We start from the raw sequence: 23,234 nt of genomic DNA on the forward strand, positions 1-23,234 counted from the left end.
TATAACAACTGTATAGACCAATTACTATTTCAAATAAGCCTCACTACATCCATGGAGCTTAAAAAGAAACAAGAGTGGTGGTTCCTATTTTGAGATTAGGGAAACTGAACCCCAGAAGGGTTAAATGCTTTCTTTACCACAAGGTCACAGGGAGAATCTATGCCGGGAGAGAGAGAGGGGTCTTTCCTTCGCCGCGTACTGTTTTATATGTTAGCCATCATGCACATGCTAAGTCAATGGATGCTGGCATCTTACATAAATATATGATGATGCAGTGCTATATGTAATAAAAATCTGAAGCATGAAATGTGGAAGCAATTCAAGAAAACAGATCTCACATTTTTGCCTTTGTCAGAGTCAGAATCTGACATGCTCTGATTAAAATTCAACATCTGCAGGCATTTAAAATTAAAATATACAGGTATTCATGTTTTCCTCCTTCCACAATGTTTTATTGCTGCTTTTTTCATCTTAAATATTAAAAACATTACATTATTTTATTTCATATGTCGAACTTCATGTCTCAGTATATTACGCACTGCCCTTTCACCTCTGAGCTCTGGTTCAAATCCAGCTCTTAGCTGAGGAAATAAAAAACATCTGAAAATATTTAGTAGACTCATCTCAAGGCCTAATGGACTACAGTTTACATTAACTTGACAAACACAACAAACAAACAGATTTCCCGCAAATTAAACTGTTTACGTGAAAACATTCAGGAATGAACAGTATATAAAGGCCCCTGGGACAGATCTGAAGTCTGTGCTTTTATTCTACGGGGAATTTGAAACAAAGGTGGAGAAAAATCTGGGCTGCACCTGTCCCACCCAAAACAGGTGAATGAAAGATCCAGATCGTAGAAATCCACCTCCACTATTTTGCGGAGGGGGAAACTGCCATTCAGAAGGGCACAGGGGATGGGAGGAATAAGAGAAAATAGCCCGAAAATAAATCATCAGCTGTATCACATTACTCTTCTGTTCATGCAAAAATTATTTATCGAGGCATGCACTACGTTCAAACACTTTGCTAGGTACTTTTTCACTGGTGCCTTCCAGCAAGTCCGGAAAATAAATAACTGGTAACCTTGGCCTAGAGACAAATCAAAGAAACAAGGCTGCTTATTCTCTTAAGGACCAACTTTTATGAATAAGTTCGTATTTCGTGATTTAAAAACAAGGCAACAATAAGCCATTTCATATTAAATCTTCTACCCTCCCTGGGAGTGGGTGCCCAAGTGCCTTCAGAGGCAAGGAGATCCTGAGGAGGACAGGCCCCCTGTAAAGGCATTCTGATTTTTTTTTTAAACTTGTTTAAGACGTTTTGTTGTTGTTGTTTAAGATTTTTATTTGCTTATTTGAGAGAAAGAGAACATGAGTGGGGGGGAGGAAAAGAGAGAGAGGGAAAAGGCAGACTCCCCGCTGAGCAAGGAGGCTAAGGCGGGGCTTGATCCCAGGACCCTGAGATCATGACCTGAGCGAAGGCAGATGCTTAACCAAATGAGCCACCCAGGCACCCAAGGCATTCTGATTTTTTTAACCCTCAATGCCATGTAGTCCAAACACCATATACATGCTGGGCACCAGTGTCTCTGCTCTACAGCTACTCTCCAGGTCCTCCAACTGATGACAGATGGTTGCTATGTCCCTTCCTCCAACACCTCCTCCCTCCCTCACCACCCCATCTTCTAGAAAGCACTAGACAGTTGCCACTACAAAGGGAACAAATAAGTCGAATCCTAAGTTAGAAGTTTAGTGTATACAAATCTCTTGGGAAATCTGTTAAAATGCATATTCCCAGGCCCAACCTCAAACATTCCTATTCTGAAGGTTTGACATACGGCCTAGGAATATGCATTTTAAAGGTTTGTCAGGAGATGCTGTTGCAGGTGGTCCAAGGCTCCGTGCTGCAGTGTGGACCCGACTCCTGTTCTCAGTGGCTTATTCAAGTTGAAGGGGGAAAAACCAACAGAGGGGAAACATCCACAACCATCCTTGCTTCCTGTCCTCGGCCTTTAGGGTTGGTCATCTAGAAGGTTTTCACTGAGGACCGGATACAGCTGAGGAGAAGACAGAGCAGCTCAGGTGAGGGGAAACCAATAACTCCATATATCCCATCCCATATCTCCCCACGCTGCCAGCTTCCCTGACTCCATCCTTAGCGGCACATTCCACTGCTTAATGCCCACCACCAGCAGGAAGTTCTTCCTCCCCAGTCACTGCATGCTTGAGATGTGGAGCCATTTTTGCTTTTAGTTCTCCACTCAACAGCAATAGGAAATATCAGGCACCTCCCTTGGAGAGGAGAGAACCATTTATATGGTGTTAAGTGACACACGAAGAAAAGCCATAGGAAGGAAAATACTAAATTCAAGTGTGCTCTGAATCAAGCTTTTATAGTAATTCTTCAGTGGTCTGAATTCTGATTTATGATAACAGTTTGAAAGGTCTTCCGTAGATCCTTTCAGCTTCTCCATGGTCCAACTCGGAAATAGTTTATTCTCTCGTACTTTGTATGTGAAGTTTCTGCCAAGCCTCAAATGGCCTTTCTCTCTCTCTTTTTTATCCTAGAAAAATAATTAAAGACAGAGCTGCACTCAAACATTCAAATTTGATAGCATAACTCCAGTAACATAACTGACATCCCACTTAAAGAAGGGGAGAAAAACCATAAAAACCTCCTGTTTCACTTAATTTAATAATTGACAAGTTCCCTTAAGGACAACCAGGATATTCTCACCAAGTATTTTCAGTTGTGTCTTGACCCCAACTGTGCCTGGAGTTGGTACAAGAGCTTCTGAAGTTATAATAATTCCTTTTTTCCTGACAACCAGCCCCCAACAAGGACTGTGTTGGGCAGTGGGAATCATCTAGCTTTGATCTGATTCCAAGGCAGGTACCTCAGTGAAGGGAGATGGTACAGGGTAGGGTTCATTTTTCTTTGTCTTTTGCACTGTCTTCACTCTAAGATGCCTCTCAGTCAAGGCTGGTCAGATGAGAAAACATATTCTCCCCTATTTAGGAATTTAATGAGATCAACTCAGGTCATGAGCTCACCCATGGCACATGTGATTAGGACTAGCTAGACAAGTGACAGAGGACAAACATCCATGGTGGGGACAGAAATGAGGATGATGATGGTGTTCTCACCTATTGTCTATTGTTGTTTTTTCTGGTAGGTACTCAATTATCAGAAAACTAGAATTCTTCTTATGTTAGGCATTAATCTGGGCCTGTCCTGCTGTGCAAATATGTATTTCACACTTTCTGTGAAGGGTTTTGGAAATACCATAAAGTGGGGTCAAGGATAGGCTCTCTTGAAGAGTATTTTTCAAGAACATTTTCATTGGTAAGAGTTAACTCCCATTTGGCTAGTGAACCAACTAGCAATCATTTATCAAGACTCTATTAGTTCCATACCATTGTACTCTAGATTAATAAGAGTGTAACACCCATAATAACACCTGTCCTTACTTTCCAAAAGTATGAAATCTGGGTAAACGGTCAAGACTTAGTTAGGATGAGGAACAATTGTAACTCCAATGTCCAGCACTGTGTGTGATTGATCCATGATAGATATTGAATCATTTCTTACATATGCAATAAATGAACATTAAATGTTGAGGCACAGATTTAAAATTCCATAGATCTAATAAGAGATAGTATGTGGCATTTCTCAACCTCCTCTGGTGATGCAACTCAGCTTTTAAGAATCTCCTCAGGGAATCATGTTCCACAGAACCCACTTTGGGAACTCTAGCTTGGACACACTTCAGTGGGAAAGGTGGAATTCTTACCAGGTGTTATAAGGAACAAAGAATTAAGTGGATGGAAATGAGGGGGAAATCTAGACAGAGAAAATAACAGAAGCATAAGGCAGGGGTCAAAATTAACCTAGGACATGGGAAATCAAGGAAATTTACCTAAATGGTTATAACTTAAATCACTAGAATTACCTGGTTTTTGTAATATTCTGCCTGGTTTTGTAATATTCTGCGGTAACCAAATTAGACAGGGAAAGCCAGAGGTAAACTTGGGACAATACAATAAGCACTTGGATTTATATTCTTTGGGAAAACTAGCAATCAGTTCAACCATATCTGAAGTCCAGAGCATAGACCACCAAGTCTAATGGTTTCACAGTTCTCTTATTAGAAGCTCAAAGTAATAGGGTAAAGAAATAGGGAGCAAAGATAAGGGAAAGTCTTGTTTTTATCCCTTTTTTTCAAAGTAAGACATACCAGTACAGCATTTGAGATTCTAGATGCTTTTGTTTTTTCACTGATTTTTCTACATCTCAAAAGAGTCTTTAAGAGCACCATGCTTTCTTACATCTCTTTGACTTCCATTTTTTGTTTTTTTTCTGGCTGCTCTTACGTCCAAATGAACCTTCAGGAAAATTTGTTTACGACAGGATTTTGACAGTTTGCCTCTTCTGTCCTGTCTTGAAAGGGCAGTTGATTAGTTGGGTGTGCTGAATGAATTGCCTATGTTCCTTATTTCAGTTTGCTCTTTTCCAATAAAGGGAATAAACTGGAAGACAATCTTTAAAAAACTAAGTATCCTTCCTTCTAAGAGAGCTATTTTTGATGATAAGACAGGTCCTGTTAGGTGAAGGAAATCCATATTCAACCTAAGCCCTATCCCAAGGTACCTAAAGGCAGCCCTTCCTCTGTTCATACACCCTTTCTACATGGCACCATCAGCATACCCAACCACTCCATATAATTATGACATTTTTCACAGGTCTGTCTATTCTACCAGAATGTGAAATGTTTGACTTAGGGGCCAAATGTTTTTCATCTTTGCTTACCCAATCCTATTTCAGGAGACAACACCCAGAGGTAGTACTGTCTAGTGGTTAAGACACTGGCCCCAAGTGGGTTGGAATTCAGCTCAGCCACCTTACAAGTTGTACGACCTTTGGAAAATTGCTTATGCTTTCTATGTTTCTGTTTCTTCATTTATTAAAAAGAGGATAAAAATAATGGCTATTACTTTGGGATTAAACAAGCATAAAGTATTTAGAACAATGATTAAAAATATTAGCCGATTTTCAGGAACCAAAAATCAGTGTTTGAATGAAAGAATGAATCTACCAACACAAGAGGTTACATGGGCATAGATTGTTTACAAAAATATGCATATAGTATTTGTTAGGAAAACAAAGTCGAAGAAGATATAGTCCATGGCAGTGTGAAAATTACAGACTGGAAGGAAAATGAAGACATGCACTTGAGTCATTACAGTACTAGATAGAATCTGATAAATACTCTATTATTACAAGAAGCAAAGTGTAGCAGGAGTTCAGAGGAGAAGAGAGATGGTTTCCAACAGAGGGGATCAGTAACTGCTGCGTGGGTTGGTAGATCTTTCAACAGAAGAGAACTGTGTTTACATAACATCTGTTGCATCATCTCCCCCAGCTTTTTTTCCCCCAGAGATTAGCAGATTTAAAAAAAAAAAAAAAAAAAAAAAAAAACCCTCTTTACAATACATAGAAATTGAGACTTAGAAAGTCAAATTTGCGTCTTGTTTTGGGCTGATAACTAAAATTCTGAGTTGTGTTTTTGAACAACAAGGACAGGGGATGGGTATTCCCAAAAGGTCGTCTGCTGTTCTGTGCAACCAGAAAATTTTGCTGCCAAGCACCAGAGGCATATGCATGAGCATAACACCAGGAGAGCAGCCAAGGCCCCACTCGGGATGCTTTTACTGTTTGTCTAAAATGGATGTTTTCCCAAGCAAACTGCATTGTGTTCCAAAAGGAGATCGATCCATCATACTTGCCTTTGTGGTCACAGAGCGGGAATCAAAATGATGGGGTGATGGATGCCTGGGCCAAAGGGAAAGATGCTCCAGATCAGAGGCTCCTCCTTTGGGCTGGTTCTTTTCAAGAAGAAGAAAATCTTTGGAATGAAAATGTAGCAAATGACCTTGAAGGAACCTATCCCCAGGGTTTGACTCTCAGGGAGTTTTAGACACTTGGGAAATCCAACCAAGCCCCTGGGAACTTTCACCTAGACAACTCCAGAACCAGTTTACATTTGTCCAGTGATATAAAGACTTCTCAGGTTCTAGGGAGGTTAAGTCACGTTTTGTGAGTTTGGGTGATTCTGGCATATGTAATGCAGATCTCCAACCTCACCAAATATATGTACTCCTAAAGGCATCAAGGTTATTTAGTATTTTCTAGAAGTTAAAACCAGGGTACCTGAGTGGCTCAGTTGGTTAAGCAACTGCCTTCAGCTTGGGTCATGATCCCAGCAATCCCGGGATCAAGTCCCATGTTGGGCTCCCAGCTCCATGTGGAGTCTGCTTCTCCCCCTGCCTTTCTCCCCTCTCATGCTCTCTCTCACTCTCTCTCTCTCAAATAAACAAATAAAAATCTTTAAAAAATAAAAGTTAAAAACATAAATTCCATGAGATTTGAGCCAAAATACATACCTATTCTCATAAGTTCATTTTGGGGTGTGTGGCTTTTCAAACAGTCCTACATTTGAAATTATGATCCTTGCTTTTCAAGGTCTTAACACAGTAGACTGTTTTCAAATGACCAAATCTGAATTAGGGGCAGAATTTTAAGACTCTAGCCTAGTACCACTCCCCAAAGAACATATCTAGGGTGCTTAGTATACACGAGCACCATTCCTTCTTCACTGAACTCTCATTCTATCTCACTCCAAGCTCAATCGAGATATTTCTCTCGGGCTCCATCTCCCCAAGCTGCTCCTACCACTGTTTCAACAGAGTCCTTACCTTACCTCTTACCTTGTCTTCCTTGCAGTTCTAGAAAGGACGATGTTTATATCTCCAGAAATACTGACCTCCATTACTACTCTAGTTGTGAATCTCTTCCCTTCTCCCAAGGGGAGGCTGGCCTTTTTACCCTCTACCTTTTCCCTGGCAGCAATTTTTCCAGCTCCTTTTTTTCTTGGCTCTAGAACATGTACTCATGTCCTTCAATGTCTTAAAAAGTACTGTAACTTTATCATCATCCTCATTTTCATCACCTATCATTTATGGATGATGACGTACCAGGCACTACGTTAAGAAATTTATGTATTATTTATTTAATCCTCACAAGAGTACTTCCAGTTCAGTATTTCTGTCCCTGGAAACTAACCTTCAAAACTCAACTCCCCAGATGGGGGAGTCTAATTCTACTGTTTGGTTACTTTGTGCCTTACTCTCTGGTCACCATGATCTGGTTTCTGGTTTCACATCACCCTTCTAAAACCATTCCCATAAATGTCTCCAGATAAAATTGACCCCCCCCCCCCCAGCCCAACACACCCTTTTATCCCTGCAAATCCTTGGACCATTTCTTATTCTAACAACCCACTTTTTTTCTGATCACTGACTTAGGAATCCATGGGAGGTTTATTTATAGACTCCTTTGTTCTATACTGACTCTGTTGGGATGTTAATGTGCTCCAATAGTTTAATTCTTACCAAAGATGTTTGAACTGTCACTCAGACCCAAAGTACCATCTCAAACTTCTCATCAACCTGATAAGACACAATTTGCCAAAGGTTGTACACAAATATCTTTAAAATTCCTAGGTTGATATCGATGAATTTTAGGAAAACATATAAATCGTACATCAAACTCAAGATTCCATGGATATTGTGGTTTAGGAACTAGTTAGGATTAGAAAAATGATCCATCAAATAAATATTAAGCAAATGAAAGTAGACATATGGGACAAAAATTGCAAAAGAAATATTCAAATTATGAAAACTGTCATAGAACATCTTATTCTGTTGTCAAAAAGGAAATGGCCCCACAAACTCCTAATTGTCTTCCACTCTTGTTCTGTCTTTACATTCTCTTACCTTACCTATTAGATCCAATGACATCCTCTAACTTCTCAGTCCCTGAAATATCCACACCCCGCCCTATTTTCTTCATTCTTTCTATCCAGTCTGTCTCCAAGTTTTGCTAGACCTTCTGCAATAACACCAAAATATAAGTTATTCAATCAACCCCCTAATCTGTCATCTACCAAAATTCGTCAAGAGCCATTTTAAATCCTGTGCCCAGAAAAAGCAAAATTTTGTAGCAGCACAGACAACTACTGTTCCCTCCCCCATTTCTTGTGCCATGGAAATTGGGAGAAAGCCATTTATAGGAAGACTTCATAGCTATAAAGGTGAGTTTGCAGAATAAGGCTGTCTCAAACTTTTGACTAACATTAGAACAAGTCACATTACACGTTTTCCTAAATGCAAGCCCTGGGCTAATTTGCCAGCATCTGCCTCCATCACAACTGTGATCCATACCTGTGTCCTGGGTGACCTTTCACTACTACCTCCTCCTGCACCATCAGTTCTATGAAGCTTAGCCTGATACTTCCCCTGGCCTGTTCCTCAGTACCCAGCCCTCTACCACACTTGGTCGTTGCATCCTGTGGAGCTCCTACTGAGTAGCCGGCAGCTGTCCACTCTCCTAAAGTGGGTTCCACTATCTCAGGCTGATTGGTTTAGCAAACATCATTTCTCCCAGAATTCTTAGATAGAGCCACTTGTATCTGCAGTCTGTTCCAACTCTCCCCACTCCCTCCATAGAGCCTCAGATCCGGTTTCACTATCACTCAGAAAACACTAGTGAAATATAGCCACTTATACCATCTTCTCCATGAATTTCAGATTTCTACTAATCTCCCAATAAGATCTCATCCTCCAAAGTGCTGCTTGCATCTGAATGGGTTTTCCTCTTCATCTTATTCCAGGCCACTGCCCTCAGTGACTTTAATATCCAGCACCCTGGACTTTTCTCATTCTTTTTAACCCTTCTGCCACATGACATAGCTGCTCAAGCCTCTTTAAATCTAAATCCTCCTTTGCTTTCATGGTGCTCATACTTCTGATTCTTTCTTTTTCACTCTGACCACTGCTTCTTTGCCTTTCTCTTTCTTCTCCATTCTCTAAATGAATGTGTTCTCCAAGGTTTTGTTCTTGTTTTCTTTTTTTAAATCTTCATGCTGTGGAGATGTCATCTATGCCAGTAAATATAACCCTTAACTCTACGCTGATATAAATCTGTAATTCTGACACGTCTATAAAGCTTGTTAGTTATTTTCATCTGCTTGGTGTGCAGTCCCATCTATATGTATTTTTGGAATCTCAGTATGCCAATTCCTCCTTCACCTCCTGGTTTCTCAATATTTCCATTAGTGGGACAGACATTTGCTCAGTGATATGCATTCAAACCCTGAAAATCATTACTGTATGCTCCTTTTCCCTCCCTGGCCAAATCTATCAATTCCTGTAAATTGTTTTCTTATTTTATCTTGAACCTAGCCTTTTTTCTTTTATTGTAAGGTGACTATCATTATTGATGTAAGTGAATATCATCATGTTCATTTTACAAGTACAAGTTTGGAGGCTAAGTATTTTCCCAGGGTTACTAATCTGGTAAGTGATAGAGGAACAGGAATGTGTTCCTATCTTGTAGGACACCAGGATTATGTCCTAATCTTCAAACCTCAGCTTCTTCCTTTCATGAAACTGCTTGCCTAAAAATAGATGACATTGTTACATAAAATAAGAATAATATATAATTTGCAAATTAGAAATAAATATTTGTACATTGTATACTTCTTTCTGTAAAAACTCATTTTAATTGAGTTCTTATTTCAAAAAGGTCTTCCTCTCCATATAAGTTACAATATAATACATATCTCTATAATATGAATTATAGAAGCAACTCAGGGTGAGGTTGGAGAACATCAACTTTAGAATGGCTTGGGTTCCACTTTCTAATTCCACACATCAGTGGCGTAAACTTTGGCAAGTTGCCCAACTTCTCTGTGCCTTGCTTTCCTTATCTGTCTGTAATAGTAGTGGTTACAGATGTGGAAAATCCACATGCAGGGAACAAGAAGTTACTTCAACACATTAATCAGCAATACCAATATTGACTCCTATATATGATATTTGGGGCTGTATAGAACCAGGCATACAGTTAAATTTAGCCAATATTTATTGAGTGTCTCCCAAGTGCCGTATGACTAAGAAAATGATTAATAGCCAATGTCTGACAACATTCTATGCTTGAACATCTAATCTCCAAAGTAGTTACAAATAAATAGATCAAATTCAAATTAACTTAGTCTTACAAGTATATGAAAAGCACAATCTAATTTCATGACATAAATATCACTCATAGCGTTGCCTTGTATGCTTTTCCTCAGGTCAAAATCTTGGGGGTGGGGAGCCTTAGTCTGAATCCTTGACGTCATAACTCATCATCTCTTTCCAAGTTGGATGGTTGTTCTGTACTGTCCAAAGGCCTTCAGGTCTCTGTAAACACTCGCCTCAGTCAACATCACATTATTTCACAGTAACCATCCTTCTTCTTGAGCATCACTATAAATTCACTTCCTCTTCTTTTCTAAGCTAATAAATTTTCCCATTTCCCTCTCCGTTAGTTTGACTTGCTTACCAATGACCAGTTCCAATTTATCAGCTTTCTTTCTTCTCTCCACAGCCTCTGCTTTGTTTAACCAACCTCCTTCTTAGTTCATGTGAACTTTTCCCTATCCATTCACAAATACCACCTCTTACATGACCTACTCTAAAATAAGGTACCCAATCAGACTTCTCAAATCAAAGACCCCAAATTCCTTTTCCTCCACAAAGTCCTCCAGTGCTAAACTAAAATGATAGTACTTTTCCCTCGATCCAATAGCCTACTCAGACATTTATCCACCTGAAACCAGGAACACTTCACTCAGCAATTCATCTAAATATTGAATTTTGAGATTAGGAGGCTTACCACTTTATCACCACACCATGCTTCTTTTTTGCACTCTATATCTGTCCTGTGATGAAGACCACCATCTATATGAGGCAGTGAGCATCTACAGTATTGTTTCTTCAGTGGCGTCTCCTAACTCTGTGAAGCATGAAGTCATCCTGAGTAACATTTCCTTCTGTCAACTTCTGAGTAGGGATTTGGGTTGTGGACAAGGCAGTAGACAGGGCAGGAAGAAGAGACGGCACAAGGTAAGGCAATATCTGAACATAACTGAATATATCTCATTATTAGGCAGTTTCTCCCAAGACATTGTCTCTTAAAAAGAGAGTCACCTCATATGGAGTACTTGCCAAGTATCTTATATCACGGAAATGTTTTCTCAATGACTTTATTCTGAGCAACAAATAACACCGGATGGAGGTTTATTAGACTGAAATAGCTTGAATCGACACAAGTTTTGGAAGCTTGGAGAAGTTATCTGATTTGAGCAGCTTTTTAAAAAGAAAACTTCCACAAATTTAGTCATTATTCCTGGATAGTTGACAATTTCACATGTTGGCTACCATGAAACTCTCTAGGTTTGCTTAGGTGGTCCTGTTGTTCGAACCACGGGGTGATTTTTTTTTTTAATCCTAACCCTAGGCAAATGTCTGGGATAAAATTTGCAGTACAGTATTACACACTCAGATTGGAAAAAATGAAATAGATGTGATGGCAACAGTCTAGAAAACTCTATTGGACGATTCAAGAAACAGCTCTAGCGATGATGAAAGCTCAGCTGCATCTCAGCTGTCTCCAAAATCCCTGTAAAAAGTCCAAATAAAAATTATTATGTCAGATATGAGCTCAAAACATGGGTTCTAAAATAATATATCAGTATACATAAAACATGGTTATAAGTATATATGTGAGATTAAATTAATAAATCAAATATCACAAGTAAACATTTGATGCATCAATATCCATTATACTTGCCATATGTAAGCTAGCCAACGGCTTTCTGGGAACTTACATAATGAGAGAAATGGTGTCTCCCCATATATTGAGGACAGCCTTACATTGGGGACATTCATAGCGTGCAGGAGCACATAGATTATGGGTGGAGCTAGAAGGTTTGGATGGACCAATAGCCGGTGGAAGAACTGATTCAGGAAAAAAGAACAGTGATATATTTTCTCACTGTTTCTTTGTAGGGTAACAAGTCTGTCCTGTGCTAAGAGAGATTGGGACATTCTGGTCAGGAGGACAAAAATGAATTTACTTTAGCTCATGTTGTTCTATTCCCAGAACTACAAGTGCTCCCTGACTATTATTCACTGATGGTTAGGATGTGCTGTGAGGTTGTTTATTCGAGCATCCCTCTAATTTGTTACATAACACAAAAGAATGGAATCTGAAAACACAGAAGGTGGAGAAATGTTCAGCATAATAAAGTCATGTGTGATACATATTTAACCCTACCTACAAGTTCCTCTAGCTATTTGTTTAAACCCACTCTTGGGCTTTTCCCTAGCTAAAAGGCCTCCTTTTGTTGAGCAATTTCAACGTATAGTCACATTTTGAACTGTTGCCAGCTAAAATTCTTGCATGAGGCTCCATGGCTGTCTGTTCCACCAAGACAAATAAGAACTGGCCCAACCCCTCATCTGAGTGCATTGTTCATGGTGCTGAGCAGTGATTTTCCATATATGCCTGTCTTTGCATTCACCCCAGGAGAAAGGGTGAGCCTGGTTTATTGAGTTCTCATTTCTCACAAAGCAGCAACATCTGGAGGGCTGAGCAGTTTGTTGGCAGGTCCAGCCCGAAGGAATTCGGCCATGGTTCCGATTGGCTCTTATCAGTAGGTGTCACTAAAGACAGCTTCAGAGACAGAAAAATAAATAGGCCAATTAAGCAATGCCAAGAACAGACTATTTTATAGCCGTTTCTGCTCTTTTTATTGTTATTCCAACTGCAGAAGTTTCAAGATTCGAATTATTCTCTGGCTCCACACTCCCACCCCCTGCAAATGACCATTTTTCCATTTTCCAAGTGCCTTCCTTTAGAGTTGGAGAGTGGGACAGTCAATTAATAAACTTACTTTGTGGTGCCTGATGTAGTGAAAACAAAATAAAAACAGATAAAGGAGATTAACTCTAACACTTGATTGCAATGACACTACAGCTGGCTGTTCATCTGTGCACAGGCTAATGAACACTTCACCATCCTCTTTCTCTGTGCAATGTGAGACAATCAGCACATACAATGCATCCCACTCCAGCCATGCCTATGTGTCCCTGGAGGATGCACACATGGGAACTCTGGTGTGAGACCATGCATTTCTGAGGAGGTCCACAGGGGAATTCCCAGGTCTCTTTCTGGAAAGGGGCCAGACTTATTCTTATTAGCCACCATATGCACAGTCTTCACTTTTTGGTGACTGAGACTCCCATCAGTAGACATAGGCCCGGGGGGGCTCTAAATTTGACCTCCCCAGTCCAAACAACGTCATACATATGTAGAACACTTTACTGATATTCCCAGCTAGCTGATACCTCATATAGATTAATCTATTATCTGAGAACAAGGGAACAATTCAAATGGTTGGATTTGATTTGTAAAATGCACTGTGAACAAAACCAGGGCTTCTCAGTGTCCGCTCCATGTCTAGCACATGGTAGGTACTCAGGCAATATTGGCTAAATGAATGCGGTATCTGTGTGCTCAGAATATCGGTAACCTGTTTTGTTAAGATCATATATACGGTCTCTACCATCTGCTATGTAAGCTAAATTTTTATGCCTTTTAGTGGTACTTTCATTCTTTCAGATTTTAGGAACATTCCAACTATATCATGTAAGAAGATCCTTAGGTTTGAAGACCAAACAAATGGTTTTTAACTCCAAAATTTTAAAAAATATTATTTATTTTATTTTATTTTATTTTACATTTTTTTATTGAGAGGGAGAGAGAGTGGGAGCACTGTGCAGAGCACAGAGCCAGACCCAGAACTTGATCTCATGACTGGGAGATCATGACCTGAGCCAAAACCAGTAGTCGGATGCTTAACTGACTGAGCCACCCAAGTACCTCCAATTCCAAATTTCTTACAATTACAAATGTAAAGCTGATAGCTAATAATAATAATGATGATGGTGGGGCACCCGTATTGCTCAGTTATGGGTTCAAATGGGACATTAATCTGAGTCACCAGCTCAGGTCAGGATCTCAAGGTCATGGGATCAAGCCCTACATCAGTATCTACTGGCTCTGTGGGAGTCTGCTTGAGATTCTTTCTCTCTGCCCCTCCCTCCACCCCCAGTCACATGCATGTTCACTCTCTTCCTCTCTCTCTTTCTCAAATAAATGAATGAATCTTGAGGGGAAAAGATAATAATAGCAGCTGCCACTTACTGAGTACTTATTCTGTGCCAAAGGAAGTGCTATACATTATTTCATATAATCCCACCAGAACCCTATGAGATAAATGTGATTACTATCCCGATTTACATATGAAAAAACTGGGACCTAACCCCATTAAATTATTTGCTCAAGGGAACACAGAAAGTTTTAGAGCCAGGTTAACACAGGTGGTCTGACTCTAAACTATTGTCTTAACCAGGTACCTTGCAGCCCTCTCTTCTAACATGGAACTGTGATTAGTAAATCTTAACAAAACGAAAGGAGGACATTATCTGGGGCAGGAGAACATAAAATGAATAAAAGATAATGAGTGAAGTTTGAATCTACACTGTGGTATTTATAACTGGGTTACTGGTATTTAATAGATGCTGGACTTTTAAAAAGGGTGGGGGGTGCATTGCTTATTTTCACGGCTGGGGGGTTTTATATTCACAGCACTACCATCTAGTCTCCAAGCTCAACAATAGAAGACTAGTGGATCTAATTTTCCCCATGAACATTCTTCCCCAGCATCTTTCTGCAATTTCAGACTCCCAAGTCCAAGTTACATGATGTCATTTTCATTTAATGGGTATAATTACTAAATTATACAGGCCCCATACCTACATTCTTGTATTCTAAAAAAACAAACAAACAAAAAACAAAACAAAAACACACACACACAAAGACATGGTTCTGTGAAATGAAATGTACACAAGCGAACTCCGAACCTGCTGGCCCAGAACGTGCCTCATGCATGGTGCCTCCACAGAGAACACGCAGAAACCTCCTTGATAAGAATGCAAAAAGCCAGTCTTATACTCTGATTTCAGACTGAAAGTTCTCAAATCTAACGGAACACATATTCAGCTTAAAAAACTGGAGAAGTGTTACTTACACATTTTAACAGATTTTATTATTTATAAACTTTTGAAATACTTAGGGTTTTTTTAATGGGTTTTTTTTTTCAACTATATTTCATCCTCTACCAAGGCATAACACATCCACAATAGACACACATACTCCAACACATTTCAAAGGATATTGTTTATCTTTCATCCCCAATTGTGGAAATTCCTGTGGCATCTTATTCGTAACAGATTTATGCTCAGAATACTAGCTCTAGACGCTAATCCTCCCCAGATTTCAGTCATCTGATGGCAAGTGAGAGAAGAGCATTTAGTGGGTGTTTATCATCCTTTTTGTCAAGATAAGTAATGTGTTTTATCCAGATGAATCAAAATATAGGGGAGGGTTCAGTAAGAGTCTACCTTGTCAGTATAATACAATACAACAATAATAATATAATATATAACAATAATAATCTATAATACAACAATAATATAATACAGTATTATAATACAACAATTTAGAACCAGCTTTGTTAGGACCCTAATTTTAAAAGTTTCATTTATAAAACCCAAATCTGCAAACATTAAAGACCTATGATAAATAGAACACTGTCTTGCAAAGTAGGGGCACATGAACAATACTGTTCTTACCTTCATGAGTGTCACACAATGATAAGGTAGGATGGGTGTCATGAGAGATTTGTCTTTAAAGGAATAAAAGATGACCCCATTAGGAGAATCAGGAAAAGCTTTTTTTTTTTTTTTAATTTTTTAACTTTTTTTCTCACTTTTTTAAAAATTTATTTTCAGTGTAACAGTATTCATTGTTTTTGCACCACACACATACATTGTATAGTGCTCTATACAATCCATGCCCTCCAAGTGGGTGACCTCTGGCCCTCTCCAGCCCTTGGAGACCCTTGTCTTTTCCTGGCCTCTTGGGTTCCTCCCCGGGTCTGGGTCTCCACTTCATCTGGTCTACAGACCACTCCCATCACGGACTCTGGGGGCCTGTGTGTGCAGAGTGGGGAAGGGGCAGGTATGGGCCAGTGCCTAGTGAGGGCCTCAGTCTGGGCTCTGGACTTTTCAGTTAATTCCCAAGAGCTTTTTGCTTTGTTTCCTGAATATTCTTTTTATTCTTTGTTTTTTGCCTCCTGTTCTTGTTTCATAGATGTACCTTCTTCTCTGGCCTCTGTGAATGCCAATAACTTGATCTGAAGTGTTCTTCTCCTTACGCCCCACCTGTTTCCTCCAAGTGGCTCTGTGCCTCTAGTTCTTCCCTTGTAAGCTTGCCCTGCAGCCTGGGTTCTCAGCTTGTATTTCAAATGGGACCCTAATGGGTGGATGCTTTGCTCTGAGGGTGGGAATGGACCCACAAGGGCCTGGCTTTGGGGTACCTGGCCAGGTGGCTGCACTAGGGAGCCTTCTGTCTTTTTAAAGAGACTGCATTTGAGATGAGCCCTCATGGAGACATGGAATCCCTCGTTGAAAAGTAAATGAAAGGGGAATAGCATGGAGGAGGCGTCAAGCAGAAACCACAGATTATAGAGGGAAATGCAAACAGTTTAGTAAGTACGAGGCCAAAGATTAGGCCAAAAAAATACATACTATTTTATGGTGGGCCTTGAAGGCCAATGCAGAGTTTTGTGCATAAATCAAAAAGCAGAGGGGAGGGACGCCTGGGTGGCTCAGTTGGTTAAGCAGCTGCCTTCGGCTCAGGTCATGATCCCAGCGTCCTGGGATCAAGTCCCACATAGGGCTCCTTGCTCGGCAGGGAGCCTGCTTCTCCCTCTGCCTCTGCTCGCTCACTCTCCCTCTCTCTCTGATAAATAAATAAAATCTTAAAAAAAAAAAAAAAAAGGCAGAGGGGAGCTACTGAAGTCAGTAGAGTGGAAGTACAGTGAGATCCGTCCCAAACTTGAGGATGCCTCTGGCCCAGTGTCTGAGAGACATGCAGAGAAGAAAGCAGAGGGTATGGACTGTTAGGGAGCTCTAGAGCACTAGATCATATATACCCAGCATCTGGGAAAATGAGACCTGGCAGGAGGGAACAGAGAGATAGAAAGGGAGGAAGAATATTGTTGATAACAGAGAGAGAGTGGTGCCATTGCAAGCAAGAAAGTCAGGAGGAGAGATTGCTTTTTCATTGGTAGAAATCACCGAGTTTGATTTGGGACAAAGCGAGTCCAGTGGCCATTGGTACATGCACAGATATCTTAAATAGGTCTAGAACTTGGCCCTGTGGTGGTAAAGTGGGGATCCCCCACTCCAGTAGTAACAACAAAAGCCACTGAAGCTGGCCAGTCATCAAGAAACAGGACAGGGAGAAGAGAATCTTTGATAGTTAAGTGGGCAAAATGCTGGAGGATGGTAAGAGAGTGTGGAAGAAAACCGTATGTGTGCTTCAGAGCCGTACAGACTCGGATTCAAACCCAGAGTCCATCTCTTCATAACTGTGTGAACTTCAGGAGCCTTTTTTTTTTTTTTTTTTTTTGAGAATCAAATGATGTGTGTACCTAAAACTCCCAGCCCCATGCCTGACACAAAGTAAGCTTTCTAAATGTGAGTTAATTCTTCAAAGCATTCCTGGTACCACTGCCCATTCCTTTTGATTATCTTTCCATTGTATATGAAGTTTGTATTTCCAGAAGTTGTTTCCAGAATGATATGTTAATATTCTTTAATATCTATAGGAAAGAAATATCTGGTTTTGAAAGAAAAGGATAAAAATCCGTGACGGTTCAGAAAGGCCTCTAATTTGCAATCCACTCTAATCATCTGAAGAGGCATAGCCTCAAATAGCTCATAAGGAATGGTGGGGCTCAGGGTTCCATTCCCAGTAGACCACCCTCTGTCATCGTCATCTATGTTTAGTAATTAAAACGCATTCTTGAGCAGTCACACAAAAATCATGAATCCACATGAAGCTGCAAAGTTGTATCAGTCTTCTTTTTTCCCCAGTTACATAACCTGAGCAACACAGATTGCATTGCTTACCCACCACACATTTTCCTGGTCCTACGTAAGTAGGCAAGTAGCTTCTTCAGTCACTGAGACTGAAAATGCCCCATTAATTTTGTCTCATTGATAGGCCCCAGTGGTTTGTATAAGGAATCATTATTGTGTCAGATATGGAGACATTCTCAGATGAAAGAAAACGAAGAGAATCTGTTGTGAGCACACCTAACCTAAGCCAATGACTGAAGAAAGTTCTCTAAGCAGGACGAAAATGGTAAAAATAGGAAGCTTGGAACACAGTAAGCAAGAACATTGATAAAGACACTAGACGTCTTTCCTCTTGAGTTTTCTAAATAATGTTTGATGATGAAAGCAAAAATTATAACATTGGTGGATGTGGCTTTAAATTAAGAAAGAGGAACTCTGGAAGGCAGTTGCACTGTAAATGGGGTAGGGGAAGCAATGTAAAGGGAAGTGATGTTTCTATACTTCATTAAAGTTGTAAAATGTCAACGGCCATAGACAGTGGTGTTAGGTTGTATAAGCGATACGTAGGGTGACAAGATACACATATCAAGTTATGTATATAACTTAAACTATATAAATTATGACTTTATAAACTTTGAAACTTTTAGAAAAAATTGTAAAGAAAACATCTTCAGAACATGAGGTTCTCACGCTTTACGCTAAAAGCTTAAGTTATGAAAGGAAAAGTGGATCAGTTGAACTCATCAAAAAGGATAACTTGCTCTGCTTGACACCCTGTTAAGAGAATGAAAAGACAAGCTATAAACTGGGGAAAAAAAATATTTGCAAACCATATATCCAACAAAGGATTAGTGTCTAGAAAATGTAAAGAACGCCAAAAACTCAACAGCTAAAATAAATCCAATGACAAAACAGGCAAAAAACATCAACAGTCATTTCATTGAAGAGAAGCTGCAGATGGCAAATAAGCACAAGAAAGATGTTCAACTTCATTAGCCATTAGGGGAATGCAGGTTCAAACCACAAAGAGGTTATCACTACACATCTATTGGAATGGCCAAATAAGGGACAGTGACAACACAAAATGCAGACACACTGCATACCTACATGTCTTTGCTGATAGGAATGGATGAGGGTACAACCAGCCTAGAAAGAAGGTTGGCAGTTTCCTAAAAACTAAACATACAATTATCATATGAATTGGAGATTGTATTCCTAGGCATTTATCCCAAAGAAATAAAAACTTATGTTCATACAAAAACCTATGCATGCATGTTTATAACAGCTTTAGTCACAATTGCCAAAAACCAGAAACAGCCCAGATAGCCTTCACTGGGTGAATGTCTAGATCAGCTATGGTATATCCATGCCATGGAATATCAGGCAGCCATATAAAGGAACAGACTCCTAGGACCTGAAAGGACTTGGATCAATGTCCAGAGAATTGTGCTGGGTGGGGACAAAAAATGTTAATCCCAAAAGTTAAATAGTATATGGTTCTATTTATGAAACATTCCCAAAAGGACAGAATTATAAAACTCAGTTAATGTTGCCATTGGTTAAGGACAGAGTTGAAGTGGGAGGATAGTAGTTTATAGCTATAAAAGAGCAAAATGCAGGACTCATGTGGAGATGGAAATATTTTATATCTTGAATGTATTAATGTCAAAACGGTGGTTTTGATATTATATGAGAGCTCTGCAAGATGTTTCTACTGGAAAAACGGGGTAAAGTGTACAGGGGATCTCTGGATATTATTTCTTACAACTGCATATGAATCTATAATTATTTCAAAATAAAAATGTTAATTGAAAAACAATTTCTAACATCAGTTATTCTCCCATATTCAGATGAGATTCCGCAGGCAATGACTAAAGATTAACAGGCTATTTGGAAGGAGAGAGGGAGTGGGAGCAATGAAGAGGGGGAAGGAGGAGGGAGGGGGGTGGGAAGCAACAGAGGGAGGGAAGTGAGGAAGGTTGGGACAGGAGGGATGGGAAGGAGAAAAGAGAAGAGACAGAAGTAGACCTTGCAAAAGATCACCTGGCCCTTCTTTGGAATCGTCTGGGGAAAACGGGGGTGGGAAGACCGGCTCAGAGGTTCCAGTAGAAGATCCAAGATGCTATCTCTGATAACAGAGAAAACTGCTTCCTTCTCAATAAAGAGCATGAACTCACTGAGCGTGAGTAAGAATTCGTCTTGGCACGGAGTCCCTCAAGAATTCCTCTTGGCATGAAGTCCCTGGAGTGTCCAAGAAAAACTGATGGCCCACAGGGCATAATTTTGCAAATTTGAAAGTTAAAATGAAATCTCCTATCTGTTCCAGCACATGTGTGTCCTTGCAACATGATATTTATGATGTGAATTGGGCTGATTAAATCCATTTTAGGGTTCAGGGATTTGCACAACCTAAATATCCTCGTTCTCAGGGAATGAAGAGCTTCATATTTCCTTGGCAAATTTCATCTCACTGGCATCAATAGGAAGCTGTGGGTGATAAGGAGAACTTGTCACTGGGGGCACAGGGGTGGGGAAGTTAGCCATGCACAGTGGGATGTCAGTCTGAGTCAGGGACCCTTCAGCCATAATTTCATGAAAACTCTCTTTGAGCTCCCACCTGGGACGTTCATACACAGATGGTACGTAGGAGAAAGTATGACAGGAGAGGCCCTCGAGGTTAGTAAACACAGAAGTGATGGATGCTAGGGTAGGGTAAACCTCATCATGGAATCTGGAGGAAGGCGAATTCCTCCTAGAGACTGAAAAGGAAGGAGTAAATGAGCCGGGGAATTAGACCCGATGCTGAAACTGAAGATGATTACGTACGCCAAGTCTAAACTCGTATCTAAAGTTTAGAATGCAAAACATAATAGGGGAAATTATTATCCTCCTGCAAATTTCTGGTAGACCCACTATCCCATCATGGCAAGAACCTAGTACCCAAAACACAAATCCATTTTATCAGGAGACAAAGAAAATTCTGTGTAGTATATTATCTTTCCTCTGAGCAAGTCCCCTTGGACTAGTTTTTGAATACTATATAACCTAGCAAATTTTCGGGTGCCGAGTCTCCAACAAAGCCAGGCTTGTCAACTTACTTACCCTTTATTAATATCAGACCGGAGGTAAGGTATCAGCCAAATAATGATGTAAAACCCAGAAAGAAGAATGCTGCTAATTGCCAAATTTGTTATGGAATTATCACATTTTCTGTTTCAGGGCTAAGTTCTGGGAGATCCACTGAATAAAAGCCCCACCAAAACCATAGATCACAAAGACTGAGGTAAATAAAATTCAGAAAACAAGCCTGTCAACTTGGGCAGTAGGCCCTTGAAAATAGACATCTTCGAAGGGAATGATCAACATCAACATACTTGCCACTGAGTGTAATTTAACAAAATAATTTCTGCGTATAGACTCAGAGGCATGCTGGATGTAGAGATGGTAAAAATCTGGTTCCTCTCTAAAGATTTGCAAGTCTTTTATTAAGATTCATTTCCATCTTGACCTTCAACCTGTCGCTGCTTCCTTTCTGCCTTTCATGTTCTCTCACCTTGATGCAAGTCAAAATCCTGTCTTGCTGTATTGCTGACATTCTATTTTAGGTTAACTGTATCGTTTAACGTTGCTCGCCACCATTCTTAACATATGGAAGCAATTAATTCATTTTCTTTGCCATCATTAGGATCGGAATCCCAGATATTCTAAATGTAACTTCATCATAGATTTCCCTTAACTAATTACATAATATCTAACCCATTTTCTTAAAAGCAAAAGTTGCTGGTTAAGAAATAAAAAACGGCATTGCTTATAATAAACTCTGCATGCTACACTGTAATTTAAACTGTACTGTTATGTACGGTGAAGGACTGAAAGTTTAGAGTTACTCCCCTTGGCAAACATTTTTTTTAAGGATTGCTTAAATAAGCAGTACAGAAACCAGATGTCATTTGGTAAGAGTATCTGAATGACCAAAAATTTGCTGTCTGGGTATTTTTTTCCTTTATAAAAACAAGAAAAATTCTTTGGATTTATATCATATTTAGCAGCTGTGAAACAGTGCAAACATCTGTTTGTACCTATGGGGAGCTGACCCGCGGGGTCCTCATCTCTTAATCACCAAGCATCAAGCCAGCCTCACATGCACACTTTCTTGTTTTCTTTGCTGTTGCCTCCGCACTTCAAAGTTTTCAGATGCTCAAGCTCTATTGGCAGAAGGGAGGAAATAATCCATTCATTAGAAGACCAGATGATTAGGATTTTTAAAGACATGATCACAGCGTTCTCTCCACCCAGCCTGTGCCCAGAAACACATTCACATTTGCCTCTAAATTCATTTTGGAGTGTCTACACTTAATCCAAATAATGCAAGATTTATGAGCCTCAAGCAAGATTATAGCACCACATATACTAGCCTGCCCAAGGCCTGCCGTCACCATTTGGGGCCACAGTCTTTAAAAAGTCATCGTAAGATAATTTGTTCCTTTTTAAACTCTGTGTACAGATATTGCCTTTGCTCTTATTTGGAGTCTCCCTATTAGAGCTTTTGCTAGAGGTTTTTTTGTTTTTTTGTTTTGTTTTGTTTTTAAAGAGCAGTAATAACAACAACAACAAAAGCCTTACCACACTTGCACACCCAGGGAATATCAGTTTCTAAAGGCTAACATTTTTACTGCACTTTATAAATAGGGAAAGTACGCTGAATTGGAATTGAAGCTTGCCAGGTCAAATCAGCTGCTTTATTTTTACATTCTTTTTTTATATACAAAGTCTGCCAAATAAAGCATTCCTATTGAAAAAAAAAAAAAAGAAGTAGAAGAAGAAGAAAAGAAGTAAGAATCAGCCTCATTTTTATAATATTAAAAAAATACTCATTAAAACAAAGTGTCATTACCATGACTCCCATTACAAAGAAGATACGCTCTGTTTAGCAATGTTCCTTATGAGGATGGCCCATCATAAAAACGCTCTATTAGTTAGTGTGAGAATAAGTTCTCTGTAACAATTGATTCTTGATCAGTGAAAGCCTTTGGTGGCCCTTATTCATGTAGCAGACATTCCCTACCCTGTGTGCTATTTGCATTGCTCTCTGCAAACAAAGAGGAGGCCGTGTTATAGCTGTATTCTGACCATGTGGAAATTATACTTGGCTGATTTCTCTATTTTAAACATTCCAACTGCCCCCACAGAGTGGGATGGGAGAAGGATGTGCCCAACAAATTAAAGCCATAGGAATATCCAGCAACCTGAAGAAAGACGCTAAGGTAAAAACCACATGCACAACACCTCCCT

The sequence above is a fragment of the Mustela lutreola genome, chromosome 7, assembly GCF_030435805.1.
Source record: "Mustela lutreola isolate mMusLut2 chromosome 7, mMusLut2.pri, whole genome shotgun sequence".
Lineage (NCBI taxonomy): Eukaryota > Metazoa > Chordata > Mammalia > Carnivora > Mustelidae > Mustela > Mustela lutreola.